Source organism: Oryzias melastigma, linkage group LG23, assembly GCF_002922805.2.
Source record: "Oryzias melastigma strain HK-1 linkage group LG23, ASM292280v2, whole genome shotgun sequence".
NCBI lineage: Eukaryota > Metazoa > Chordata > Actinopteri > Beloniformes > Adrianichthyidae > Oryzias > Oryzias melastigma.
In genome coordinates, this window is record NC_050534.1 from 4,959,091 (window position 1) to 4,973,138 (window position 14,048).

Below are 14,048 nucleotides of genomic sequence, written 5' to 3' on the forward strand. Positions count from 1 at the left end.
AGTGTCTCCTTCCCTTTAAAGCTCAATAAGAAAACTAATGATCTAAAAAATCTTTTGGTGACACGATTGTCAGGAAAAGCTATTGCTTATGGTAATGCTAAATGGGCTTCATCATCTTCTTCTTATTATTATTTATTTATGCGTTCCTTTGGTCTCAGTACCATAAAAACCCTTTTTCTGAAGGTAATATTTCTTAGACTGTTTTTGTTGCATATTTTCTAAAGTAATTTGGTTTGTTTGATTCCAAGAAGCTTATGTACTCGTAAAACTGTAACTGTAACTTTTCTTTGGCCCAATCTGAAGAATTCCAGTTACTTAATGAAAGACGTTATATGTTGGAAAAACATGTCAGAATTAGTCATATTTATGATCCAAGGATTTTGTGACTATTGTCACTCAGAACACGAACAGATACCTAATTGAGTATTTTTACGCCATGGCGAGCCTGAATCTGCTCCTCACAAAGCTAAATTAAAGTGTGCAACTCTAAAGTTGGACAATCTGCTTCACATCAGTCGATTCTCAGCTTCACCGTGTGTTCCAAAAGCTGATGATGGGAAATGGGGGCAGGATTCCTCCAGGCCAACACTCCCACCAATAACTCAGAGGTGAATTTCTAATAAACTAACACACATATGCAGAAACTATGTCCTCAAAAACAACACAGTCTTTTTATTTAGAATAAAAACGTCCTAATCACAACAAAGAGACCACTGGGAGCGCTTTTACAAAAGATGGTCGGAGTGGGACGGTTTTCTATAACAAGACAGTGTCTGTGCTTTTGTGCTGGTCCATGAAACTGACTAACTGAAGGTAGCAGAAATAGACCAGGTCAACCACCGTGATTCTATGTGGACAGAAATAAGATGTGAAACATTAAAAACAAATAAAACCTAAATATGTTCAGGGATTGGTGAGTCTCTGGTCAGATCTTCATTGAAAAGACTCTAAACCTAGTAGGGCTGTGGATCATTGCTTAGGTGGCGATCCGATTCAATTCACGAATCAAGCTCCACGATTCACGAGTTCAACCACGATTCCTACCTTTTAATATAATGTTTATTGCTATGGGGCAGTGGTTAGCGCTCTTGCCTCACAGCGAGAAGGCCCCGGATCCCGGTTCGAATCCCGGCTGGGACCTTTCTGTGTGGAGTTTGCATGTTCTCCCCGTGCATGCGTGGGTTTTCACCGGGGACTCCGGCTTCCTCCCACCGTCCACAAACATGCTTCATAGGTTAATTGGGTGACTCTAAATTGCCCCTAGGTGTGAATGTGTGAGTGAATGTGTGTGTGATTGAGGCCCTGAGACAGACTGGCGACCTGTCCAGGGTGTACCCCGCCTTCGCCCTTCAGTAGCCGGGATAGGCTCCGGCACCCCTGCGACCCCGAAAGGGACGAAGCGGACAAGAAGATGGATGAATGTTTATTGCTATGTGTATGTCTATTTATTGGATGGATGAAAATTTAAATTTTTATTTATTAATCGTCATTTATACCCTCATTTAGAACAGGAGATCAGAATCAACTAAACTGAAAAAAACAAAGATTCAGATAAAATAATTTTCTTTTGTTATTTTAAACTTTCTTGTGAATCTTTTGGTTCAGCAGTAAAATAACATAAAAATGATAAAAATCACTGCTGTTTTAGATCATTTAACTGCAAAACCTGAAAATTTTCTCCACAGTTTTCTATCCTCAAAGTTCTTCAATATTTTACGTTCTAAGCATCACATATTGGTACGATGGAGTATTAGAGCCACGACTTCTTTTCTCGTAAATCTACGAGATTTTAAGTCGTAAATTAATGAGAAACAAACCCAAATTTGTCTGTTTATCAGAGCCGATGTGGAGTATCTTTAGAAGATTTATTTCCAGATCGCTGTTAAAAACAAAGAAATTCTAAACCTTATGGTGATTCAAAACCAAATTATTTCCTGGTTCGGTGTCGGTAGTGTGGAGTTTCATATGTAAATAAAGAGCTCAGAAATGCATGTTTATCAGGTCCGTCACTTTATTTTGCCTTTCATTTCCCAGAAGCCCTTTCGCCACCTTACGTCGCATCTCTGACATGCGCAGAAACCAAAGGAGAATGTAAACAGAGCTCCGGACGCCTCCTTCTCCAAATGAAACGTCCCGTCTCAACACAAAACAACACTTAGAAATGACAGTTGACAGATTTTTCCACAGTGGTGGACTTAGATCCGAGACCCAGAGTTATAGAAAATGTGACTTTTAATGTAAGTAAAAACTGTAAACTGATAAGTTTATGGTTTTGATGATTAACATAAAACATTTTAACATTATTTTGATCTGAAATGTACCAATCCTGTTCCGTAATTCCTGGTTAGCTGGATTGAATTAGTTCAGTTTGTGTTTCAGGATCATCTTCACTGTAGACTGCATCGTCCATCTTCAGGGTTTACAGGGTTGGCTGTGGACGGATGCTGCATGACCAAAAATGATCCATAAATATAAGATAATGCATGCACTGTCCTAAAACATTTTTAACAAAAACTCAAGTAATTAAATTATTGAATTATTAAAAATCACTTGATTAATTCATTACCTGTTTAAATTTAAAACAAACATAAATATGTGTGGTTTTAAGTATTCTGTTCTTAGACTGTAAAACATCATTATACTTAGGTGAACATGAGAATAACAAAATACTTAAATACTACTTGTACTGATTTCATATGAGAGTAGGGTAAAATTGTTAAAATTAATTTCTGCAGTCAGAAGACAAAATAAACATTTAACACTATTGTAGTCTGAATAATAAAATAAAAACAGTATTTAGTTAGTTTTTTTTACAATCTTCTTATGCTCAGAAAAAGGTAGGTACTTATACACTGCTATAACTTGTGAAATACAACTTGAATAATCTACAAACCCACAAATTCAGTAATTGTATATTTTACAACCTGTAATGCAGTTACCAAGTAAAAAAATAAATTAAACTAGCTAAAGCTAACATGTATATATGTGAGAGAGTATGAACACTCTAGAGGGGAATGCTGGTCTTATAGCTTCTTTCGACAGAGCTCCGGTCAGAGGGAAGGACACGGAGAAAATCAGTTTCCAGTAAACTTTTCATTTCAGGAGTTGAATGGATACATGGTTTCAGAATCGGGTGTAAACATCTGCGTATATGGTTGTCTATGGTTGTCTGTGGATGTGTGTGTGTCTGTGGTCTGCAAAGAAACAAAATACAAATAATATTGTTATGGTATACTGAGAAGTAAATAACCTAATAATCATTAACATTGTTTACCTGGATAATTTAAATAACAAGATTTAGTAAACAAACCATAAATAAACAGAAATTAAGTAATACAAAGGGTTAAACAAGCCTTTGTTAGTAATCCAAATAGATTTATATGTCTCTGGCTCCCTCTAGAGGGCAAGAATGCAAACCAGAATAATATGAGTTTGAGGCTTTTTTCTTTCTTTATCTTTTAAGAGCGTTTGTAAACTGTACCTGCATTTGGTTTTGTCTTTGGTTAACAAAAAAAGAATAAAAATTCAGAGGTTAAAAAAAAAATCAGAGGTTAAAAAAATTCAGAAAAGAAATTCAGGGGGAAAAAAATCAGAATCTGATGGAACTAAGAAACTTCCACTTTTTAAATATATATGTAAATGCAAGTCTTTGTTTTTAGAACAGCAACACTGTTGTGCAGTTGTGCACTGTTAAGCTCATTCTAATAATCACTGACTAATAGATTAAACACTTTACTCTCATTTTGTTCAGTTATATTGGATTGTTGTTCTGATACAAGTTTCTGTGACCTTTAACCCCTGGTACGCTTCAATAGAAATGTTTGCTATGTCTTGAAATGTAGAACGTTGTGATTACTAGTTTTCTGTGATCAAAACAGCTGCATGGTGACATAGTGGTTTAGATCTAAGTTCCTAACAGTCAGATCCCAGCTGGGACCTTTCCCTACAATCCCTCTACAGGAGGAGATTTTTTTCCAGCTTCCTCCTACAGTTCAACAACATGTTCCGTAGGTTAAATGCTGTCTGCAAACTGCTGCTGTGTGTTTGTGTGACTGTGACAAACTGGAGACCTGATGAGGGTCAACTCCACCTTCAACAGTGGCTGGATTGGAACCAGCAACCCTGTGACCCTGAAAGAGATTCAGTGGGTTCTAAAGATGAATGAGTGTGTGTGCGCCTGAGAGTGTGTGCGTCTGTGGGGGTGTTCTCGTGCGTGTGTGTGCGCGCGCCTGTTAGTGTGGGGGTGCACCTGTGTATGTGTGCCTGTGAGTATGTGTACGCACCTGTGGGTGTGTGTGCGGCTGTGAGTTTGTGTGGGTGTGTGAGTGTGTATGTGTGCACGTGTCAGTTTGTGCGCGCCTGTGAGTGTGTGTGCACGCCTGAGAGTTTGTGCGCGCCCGCTAGTTTGTGCACCAGAGTGTGTGTGCGCTCGCCTGTGAGTGTGGGGGTGCACCTCTGTATGTGTGCCTGTGAGTATGTGTGCGCACCTGTGAGCTTGTGCGCGGCCACGAGTTTGTGCACCTGTGAGTGTGTGTGCACGTCTGAAACTTTGTGCGCGCCTGTAAGTTTGTGCGCACCTGTGAGTTTGTGCGCGCCTGCGGGTTTGTGCACCTGAGTGTGTGTGTGTGTGCACACCTGTAAGTGTGTGTGCATGCCAGAAACTTTGTGCGCACCTGTGAGCTTGTGCGCGGCCACGAGTTTGTGCACCTGTGAGTGTGTGTGCACGTCTGAAACTTTGTGCGCGCCTGTGAGTTTGTGCGCACCTGTGGGTGTGTGTGCGGCTGTGAGTTTGTGTGGGCCTGTGAGTGTGTGTGTGTGCACCTGTCAGTTTGTGCGCGCCTGTGAGTGTGTGCACACCTGAGAGTTTGTGCGCGGCCGCAAGTTTGTGCACCAGAGTGTGTGTGCGCCCGCCTGTGAGTGTGGGGGTGCACCTGTGTATGTGTGCCTGTGAGTATGTGTGCGCACCTGTGAGCTTGTGCGCGCCCACGAGTTTGTGCACCTGTGAGTGTGTGTGCACGTCTAGAACTTTGTGCGCGCCTGCGAGTTTGTGCACCTGAGTGTGTGTGTGTGTGCACACCTGTAAGTGTGTGTGCATGCCAGAAACTTTGTGCGCACCTGTGAGCTTGTGCGCGCCCACGAGTTTGTGCACCTGTGAGTGTGTGTGCACGTCTGAAACTTTGTGCGCGCCTGTGAGTTTGTGCGCGCCTGCAAGTTTGTGCACTTGAGTGTGTGTGTGTGCACACCTGTAAGTGTGTGTGCATGCATGCCTGAAACTTTGTGCACACCTGTGAGCTTGTGTGTGCGAGTTTGTGCACCTGTGAGTGTGTGTGCACGCCTGTAAGTGTGTGTGCATGCCTGAAACTTTGTGTGCACCTGTGAGCTTGTGCGTGCAAGTTTGTGCACCTGTGAGTGTATGTGCGTGCCTGTAAGTGTGTGTGCACGTCTGAAACTTTGTGCGAGCCTGCAAGTTTGTGCACCTGAGTGTGTGTGTGCACGCCTGTAAGTGTGTGTGCATGCCTGAAACTTTGTGCGCACCTGTGAGTTTGTGCGCACCTGTGAGCTTGTGCGCGCCTGCGAGTTTGTGCACCTGTGAGTGTGCATGCACGTCTGAAACTTTGTGTGCGCCTGTGAGTTTGTGCAGCGCTAATGTTATGCTGGAGTTTTGCTCCTGGATTTTCTTGTTGACACGTTGCAAGTCTTTTTCCAGCTTCTTGGACGGTTTAGTGGCTTATTTTGTTTGCCTGGGTCCGGAACATAGACATATACTAATCACTGGACGCACTATGCTTCCACTGATTGGTCAGTTTAAAACTTGAATAACATACAATAAAGAAAAACAATCTTAAATAGGATTAGAAGGACAATGTTAAGAAGAAATTATCAGAGCAAGAATGGTTATTCTCACAAAGATAATGACTGGGAAATAACTGTCTATTTCTCTAAAGACGTCTATGGAATTTTGACCTCTAGGAACCTGCAGGGTTTGACATGTCCAGTGAATATACAGTCAATGGCTTGGACGTGCCTGGGGAAGGACCCTCGTCCAAACCAAGTCTCTGGAGGAGAAGAACTCCAACCTTGACACTCGGCTTCTACAGCTCACTCTGCAGTGTGGGGGTTCAGCAGTACCACGAGACAACCACCAGCCTCGAAGGACTGAAACAAACCAACACTGAACTCAGGCAGAAATGGGAAATCCTTAAAATGAAGCAGGAACAACTCTACCAACTAGAAAAATAATATCTCAAGGCCAAATTGGAACAACAAAACCAAACTTTCACCAAAGAAGTCAAAGACCTCCAGGAAAAACTTAAACATCTGACATCTATTTTGAATGATATTTGTTCCAGTCTCTGCAGAAACAAAACCTATCTTAAAAGAAGAGCTCAGCCTGCAGAAGAAGTGTGTGAAAGAACATCTCACCGCCGTCTTCCAGCTCATACATCCAACGTTCTTCTCTGCCACGCTGGACTTTTTCATCCAAACCACAGCTCTTCTCTCTGGATCCTGTCCTAGATCTTCTCTAGATCCACAAAAAACACAGATCCTTCTGACCTGCTCTGTTCTTCTCCAGAACCTTTCACAAAGAAAATAATCCATCGACGGTTCTCTTCTTCTGCATGAAGTCATAATGCTGTCCACAAAAGTTCACCTCTGACCTCAGTCTAGCTCCCACTATTGTCTTCTTAAAAATCAAACCAGAATTTAGTCCTCAAGCATCCTCTCACTCTCCAAGATCTAGTAACATAGTCAGAGACTCTTCAGCCTCCTCTCCTAAACTCTTCTATATTTCCACATGTATACTGTCATAACCAGGGGTGGTTACTATTCTATAAAGGTAGGCGATCGCCTGGGTTCCCTTAATTTGATCTAAAATTTGTTTTTGCATTAGGCGAAAAGAGCAACAAAACTCTAAAATAAAACTCAGGAAAATAAGACAAAAGCGAGAGCAGAACAACATGAATGTTAACAGTCATGGAGTCCAGTGATTAACCTTTTTAAACACCTTCAACACCACAAAAAAACATTACTTAACAATGTGCCAAGCACTTTAGTCACTTATTAAGAGCTGTTTTTGTCATCTTGACGATTTATGACGAGTGAACAATTAAGTGTCTGTAAAAATTAAAAGGACTCAATAAAACAAAGGGGATGAAACACTATGTTGTCTAAAAATAGCAACGCAATAAACGTGGTTGCCTTAACGAAGTTCAATCCTGTGCTGATAAATGAGAATTTTATAGCTGCGCCAGTTTTATCTGACCAGACTGTGCAAATTGAACAGCAGAGGAGGACGGAGGAATGTGTCTCTCACGTACACAAACCCATCTGTGTACATCTGCTTGTGTTGCTTCACACTTTTGTTTACTGGAACAGGTAAATCATGCATTTGATTAAAGCTGTAACTGTTTGACTTTCCCTCCTACCCTTAATAATCTAATTGGAAATGACATGCAAACGTTAAGTAGTAGGATTTGAAACTTTCAATCTACCAACAATGTGATAACAGATTTTAAGCCATGGTCAGTGATGCATCACCTTCTGCTCAATTTGACCATAAAGACCCGCTCCAATGAAAATTATGGTTTTTTTTCACTTCATTTTTAGAGTTTTACAAAAGTTTTGAGACAGTTTGAATTAATGAAAAACTGTACAATAGCAATATGTATATAGAGGGCCATGTACAGGTTCACCACGTAATTTGCTAATATTGAACACATTTAAAAGTACCAAACAAAATAACAAGAAAACTAACAATATAACAAAATGAGATACAAATAATAAAAAAGTAAGAAAACAATAATAGTTTTTGTTGTTTTGAACATGTTCTTGTAGCATTTTTCTCATGATGGAGGACATACAAATAGCCCCAGTATTGTTTGTCGTTTTAGGTAAATTGGGGTTTTGAGGGGCTGTAAGCTAGTGGGATGATGGGATATCAGTGGAAGCTTACTTCCACACCAACAGTCCCGCCCACAACTCTGTGGTAAGTTTCTGATGAACTCGTACTGCTGTGACGAAGAGGCAGAGGCGTGTGGATCCATACGCAAACGTGGTTTAATAAAGGCAAACAAAACCAGGCAGGACAAAGGAAGGCGTAGTCGAAACAGGCTGGGGTCAAAATGCAGGGACGAGGCAGGGAGTCGAGGAGGAAGGCAAGAGTCAATACACAGATCATCTAACAGGAATAAACGCTCCGAAATGGATGCAGGGCAAACAAGACTTCGCAGTGAGCTGTGGTGAGAGACTAAATACTGTGGTGGTGATGAGCAGATGGAAAACAGCTGAGGATGATCAGAGTCCTGAGTGAAGGCAAATGAGGTGGTCAAAACTCAGGTGAGAGTTCCCTCTGGTGGTTGAAGGAGGAAGTAGCAAGTTGAACCATGACAACTGCTTTGCAGAAACTATGTCCAATAATAAATAGTGGTCCCCAACCCCTGATCCGTGGGTCACTTGGTACCGTGAAAATGCGCTAACTTAGATTATTTCCATTAGGTTTATTTTCAGAGCCTGAGGGAAGTTTTATTTTGGAAAACGGCTGGATTCTTTTCTCAGAATTTGTCTTGGTCACGTGACTTAAAGTAGCTAGCTGCATTGTTACCTGGATTGCTTAGTGAGTAGCTAAAAGCTAACAAAAACCAAACATGAAAACGTATTTGGAAAGTTTCTTTGGGGAGAAAAGAGCCAGTGAGCCTGGATTGTGAGCTAAAATGGCATTCTATGAGAAAAAAAATCTTGTAATGTTTCCTTAATGGATTTTTTTCAAATCAAACGACTTTGTTTCATTGAATCTTCATCATCTGTAGAAAAAAAAACGTACTCATATTTTTAGACTTTTTTAAACAAATTTTCCTGAAGTACCATTTTATTATGAAAATAGATTTTCAGAAACTGGAAGCTTCAAAATTTGGCTCTGTTCAGACAGGTCCTTGATAAAAATTGCCAAATTTAAACCGGTCTGTGGCCTGAAAATGGTTGGGGAGCGCTGTCCTAGTAAACGACACGTTGTAAAATGATCCCTTTAATCTTAATTTTAAAAAAACAAAGCAAAAAAATGATAACAAAAATAGATCAAAAGATTATTGGAGTGGATCTTTAATGCATGTTTAGAGAAAGGTAAACTCAGCAGAAACACCTGATGACAACAGGTATGCATGGTAGTGGAGGGTGATGGTGTGTGTCAGTCAACCATGAAGTATCCCACATTCTAGAAAAAAATAAAACTTTATAGTACTAGTACGACCTGTGTCTGATGGGTCTCTCCTTCTCCCTCTGAAATTTCCAGTATTGTCTCTGTCACACAGAGTACTTTGTTCAGTTCGACTCAAATTCCATTTTTACATTTGAGGTAAACGATTTCTGCCTCACAATCTCCATTTTTAGGGTATGAAATAAACTGTAGGAGAAAGGAGCTGTTTGAATTTCATGAATAAACTTTGAAATTTCCATTTCCATGTACTCATGAGGTACCCATCCATCCATCTTCTTGGCCGCTTCTTCCCTTTCGGGGTCGCGGGGGTGCCGGAGCCTATCCCGGCTACTGAAGGGCGAAGGCGGGGTTCACCCTGGACAGGTCACCAGTCTGTCGCAGGGCTACAAGTACCCAGATTTGGCATAATGATTCTGTAGGGAATACTTGTCAAATTTACTCGATTGGCCACTTGAAAATCCAAGATGGCGGCCATCTTGAAAAATGGCTCCCAAATCTATTTTTTTCATGTAAATTGGTCAATTTGAGAGATCTTAGCGTCTAATTGCATGGTTTTTTTTAAATACTGGTGGTATTTTTTCTGGCTCTTGAAGCTTCAGTTATACACATTTTCTTCATTTTTGCTATTTTAGTTGTTGTTTTATGCGTCTGAATTTCACATCAACATAGGGGCATATTGTGGATGTAGAGATTAAAATACCATAAGTATTGTCATGATGCTCCTGATCCTCCTTTTTTGTCTCAAGGCTTTGACTGAAACATGTTGCCTCCAGGTTTTTCATCCCCACTTGCTGACCTGGGTCAAAACATTCATCATCCTGTATGGTTCAACGTCAAGACATCTACCTCCGATCACGCTACCACGCCACATCATCATCAGCTCCACTAACCTCCTGGGGACGGTTTCAAGAAGCAGGTTTAGTTGAAACTCTGAGTTCTTGAACCCTGAGTTAAGGAAAACTCTGAGTTTGTGGTTTCAGAAACAGAGGTAACTTAAACCCGTGAAAGTGGGTCAAACTAAAGCCGTTTCACAAAGCGGGGTAAGCTGAACTCAGAGTTAACCACTATGGCAACTGATTCTGTGAACGTAACCTGGTCTGGAGTAGGTTTCCTTCAGGAAACTCAGAGTTCCCTGCAGTCTCCACCTCTACTTAAAGTGAAGGATGTTCAAGTCATCATTTTCTGTCACCCTAAAGTATAAAGCCCTATTGGTGCTTGTTCCCGTTGCCATGGTGAATCGTAATGTCACTGATCAGGGCTTTTTATGGTTGCGACGTTTGCACCTGACTCTGAGTCCAACTACTCAGAGTTGATTGAACAAACTTTTTCAGCTGTTCTGAAACTGAAAACTCTGAGTTTACTAACTCTGAGTCAGTCAACTCTGAGTTTAGGTTTAAACTCTGGATTTGTTAGAGCTGCTTCTGGCACTCTGATCTGCCGATCCTAATCCAGCTCTATCATCTCCCCACAATGAATTCTGGTTTTGGTCCGTTTCGTCCTTCTGCCACAGAACTCCGCTCCAACTACAGTTCCACAAACTCCCCCACGGACAACAGAGAGACTTTCTATCATCCAGTTTTTATTTCTTATCCTCTCTCAGAGAAACATCAGACAATTTCCTCCTGAAACCTCCTGGTTTTAGGACAAAATGTTTGTTTCCTTGTCTCCTCCTCTTTGCTGCACGTTTCCTCTCACTTCTTTACAGAATTTGTTCCTTTTTATGACATAACTGATAAAAAGAACTGGGTCAAACACCCTGAACGTCCCAGTTCTTCAAGTCTCATCTTCATCAGATATTCTTTCACACTGTTTATTTCAGGACAGTTTGGTTAAACATTTATGGAAACTTTATCAGATGATGAATACTTGCAGAATCTATGCTGTTTTGTGTCAAGCTGCCGCCTTTTGTACAGTAAGAGGAAGCAATCAATGAAATATCCGTGCTGAGGGGTTTGAAGGAAAAGTTTCCCAGTCACCTCTAATGCCTGGAATCAGTAGCTACACACTCATCACCCAAAAGCTCTGCTTTCGATATGATTTGTGAAAATTGTACACTCTTGTTTGGATTTTTTTGTGATATTTTCTAATTTGTTTTGGTCCCCCCTTTTGGTGCCCCCCAGTTTTTGTCACGTTTAAAGCGGTGAGTTTCTGTCCCAACTCATGTCTCTTATATTCTGGGTCCTACACCACCACTTCCTGACACGATCATCCTCTCATGGATCTGAGACGTTTCACTGACAATAAAATGCTGTTAATGACAGTCACACTAAACTACACGAATAATAAGAATAATAAATACTTTTTATTTGTTATACTTTAACAATGAATCAAAGTTTCTGTTTTGGGATCAATAAAAGTTCTATACTTTGTTTTTATACCAGCCTCTCCCACAGGTAACTGCGCTAAAGGTCAAAAAGAGAGACATTTATTCCTCTAATGAACTAGTTTCTTTGTTCTTACTGCAATTTAACCTCATTTTTAAAAGGAAAAATGTTCTTCAGAAATGTAAAACAAGTTTAATTTTAAGATCAGTTCTAAAGTCTGTGTTACAGGCCTTTAATGATAATGATGATGAATATTAAATGGAGCTTTCACCTCACTGTGTCTGGAATGTACAGGCCTTTGCAACACACTTTTGCTGATGAAGAGTGATGCAAAAGTGTGGAAAATATATTAAAAAAAACTACTGTCCTTAATAGTTTAAAAAATGTTAGTAAGGGTGTAGCAATTCGTGACAATAATGATTTGATTCATGTCATAGTTTATGGTTGACGATCCAATTCAATGATCTGATTCATCCATCCATCCATCCATTTTCTTGACCGCTTCATCCCTGTCGGGGTCGCGGGGGTGCCGGAGCCTATCCCGGCTACTGATGGGCAAAGGCGGGGTTCACCCTGGACAGGTCGCCAGTCTGTCGCAGGGCCTCAATCACACACACATTCACTCTCACATTCACACCTAGGGGCAATTTAGAGTCACCAATTAACCTATGAAGCATGTTTTTGGACGGTGGGAGGAAGCCGGAGTCCCCGGTGAAAACCCACGCATGCACGGGGAGAACATGCAAACTCCACACAGAAAGGTCCCAGCCGGGAGTCGAACCGGGGCCTTCTCGCTGTGAGGCAAGAGCGCTAACCACTGCACCACCGTGTAGCCCTGATCTGATTCACTGACCTAAAATTGATCCATCTTTATCCAAAACTTAAGTACATGATACTGAACAGTGCAGGGGAAGGTTTTTCAGATTGTTTGTATGTTTAGTATCAAACATTTTGAGTTTTAGTTAAGGACCCCTTTGCGTCAAAAATTGGCGTTTTGGGACGGAGAGCACCCCGGTAGCCTAACCAGATACTGGTACCCTAAACTGGTACTGGTACAAAGTCGAGTACCTCGTCCGGTGCCGAGTTAGTGTACCGGTACCAGACACGTTCCGAGGACCAGTCTGTGTCTGATACCGGATCTGGTACCGCATCCAGAGGGTTGTGGACCCTTTATGAAATGCCTGCACATCAAAAAGCGATGAGTGACGAGTGTGGAGTGAGAAGGTGTTGGATAATCAAGTGTAAATTAAATATGTGTACAAACAAACATTGAAAAGTCAAATCAGAAAAGGTTCACTTTTGACTGAAAGTTGGCCAAAGTGCCGGTCATTCTTTCTAAGAAACATAATTTGCCAATAATCCTCCTCACTCCCACCAACCTCAACTCAATCTCTACATCCATGAACTTCCTCTTTAGTCTTCTTCTAGATCTCCTTCCTGGTAGCTCCAACTGCAGCATCCTTCTTCCAACATCCTCACTGTTCCTCCTCTCAACATATCCAAACCATCTGCATTTATCTCCTTCTCATCTAATCTCACCCACTCACTATGGTTCCTCATCCTGCTCGGTGCTGAGCATAAATCTCTCTCACTTCCTGAACCAGTTTTCAAATAAAACTTTTTCCTGCTTCAGAGTCTCTGTCTTTTATGGCTTGGCATTTGCGTAATTGTTCTGGCTTTGATTTGATGTCAGATGTCCTTACTGACATTGGAACCAGCACACGGAAGCACTGAACTGGGATCTATCTATATAATTTATAGGCAATTACTGGAAAAATTGTTCTTTTTTTTTCTTTGTGTCTTTAAAACTAGCTTTAATTTTACAAAAAGCCAGTATGGTGGTTCTCATTATTGCAGTCACATTATTGTGACTCATATGACCAATTTATTTGTCCTTTTTTTATTCATGTGAGGTGAGCTCGTCGTTTTGTTTTCTGTAGAAAGTTAATTTTCTAGATGTAAGGTGAGATTTCTGTTTGGTGCAGTGTGATTCACATGTTGTTCTTCTGTCCCACTCCCCTCGGGGGGAGCGGGGGGAGATTTCACATTCCTGGTGGATCACCTCTCCTCCTGTTCTTGGCTGTGGACCGCGCCTCTGGCTCATCTTGGCTGTGGACCTCGCCCCCACTTGTCCCCCAGTTCTATCAGGCTGAACTTTATTCAAATACGAAGTTGTAGAGTTAGATAAGGTAATTTTTCTTTAACAGTCCTGGTGAATCACCTGTCTGTCCTGGGAGAGGATGTCTCCTTCATGTGGGCATCCTTGAAGTTTTTTTCTTTTTTCCTGAATCATGTCTTTTTAGGAGTTTTTTATTACCAGGAAGGAGGGTCTAAGGGCAGGGATAACCAGTTTTATTAGTTTTTAGCTATTGCATATATTTTATGACGGACCTTCTGGTTCTGTAAAATTACTGTTTTGAAGCAATTCTTTTGTGATATTGGGCTATATAAATAAAATAGAAATTGAAATTGGAATAGGTTGCATTATTTGCATGCAGTTGCATTTTTTGGTT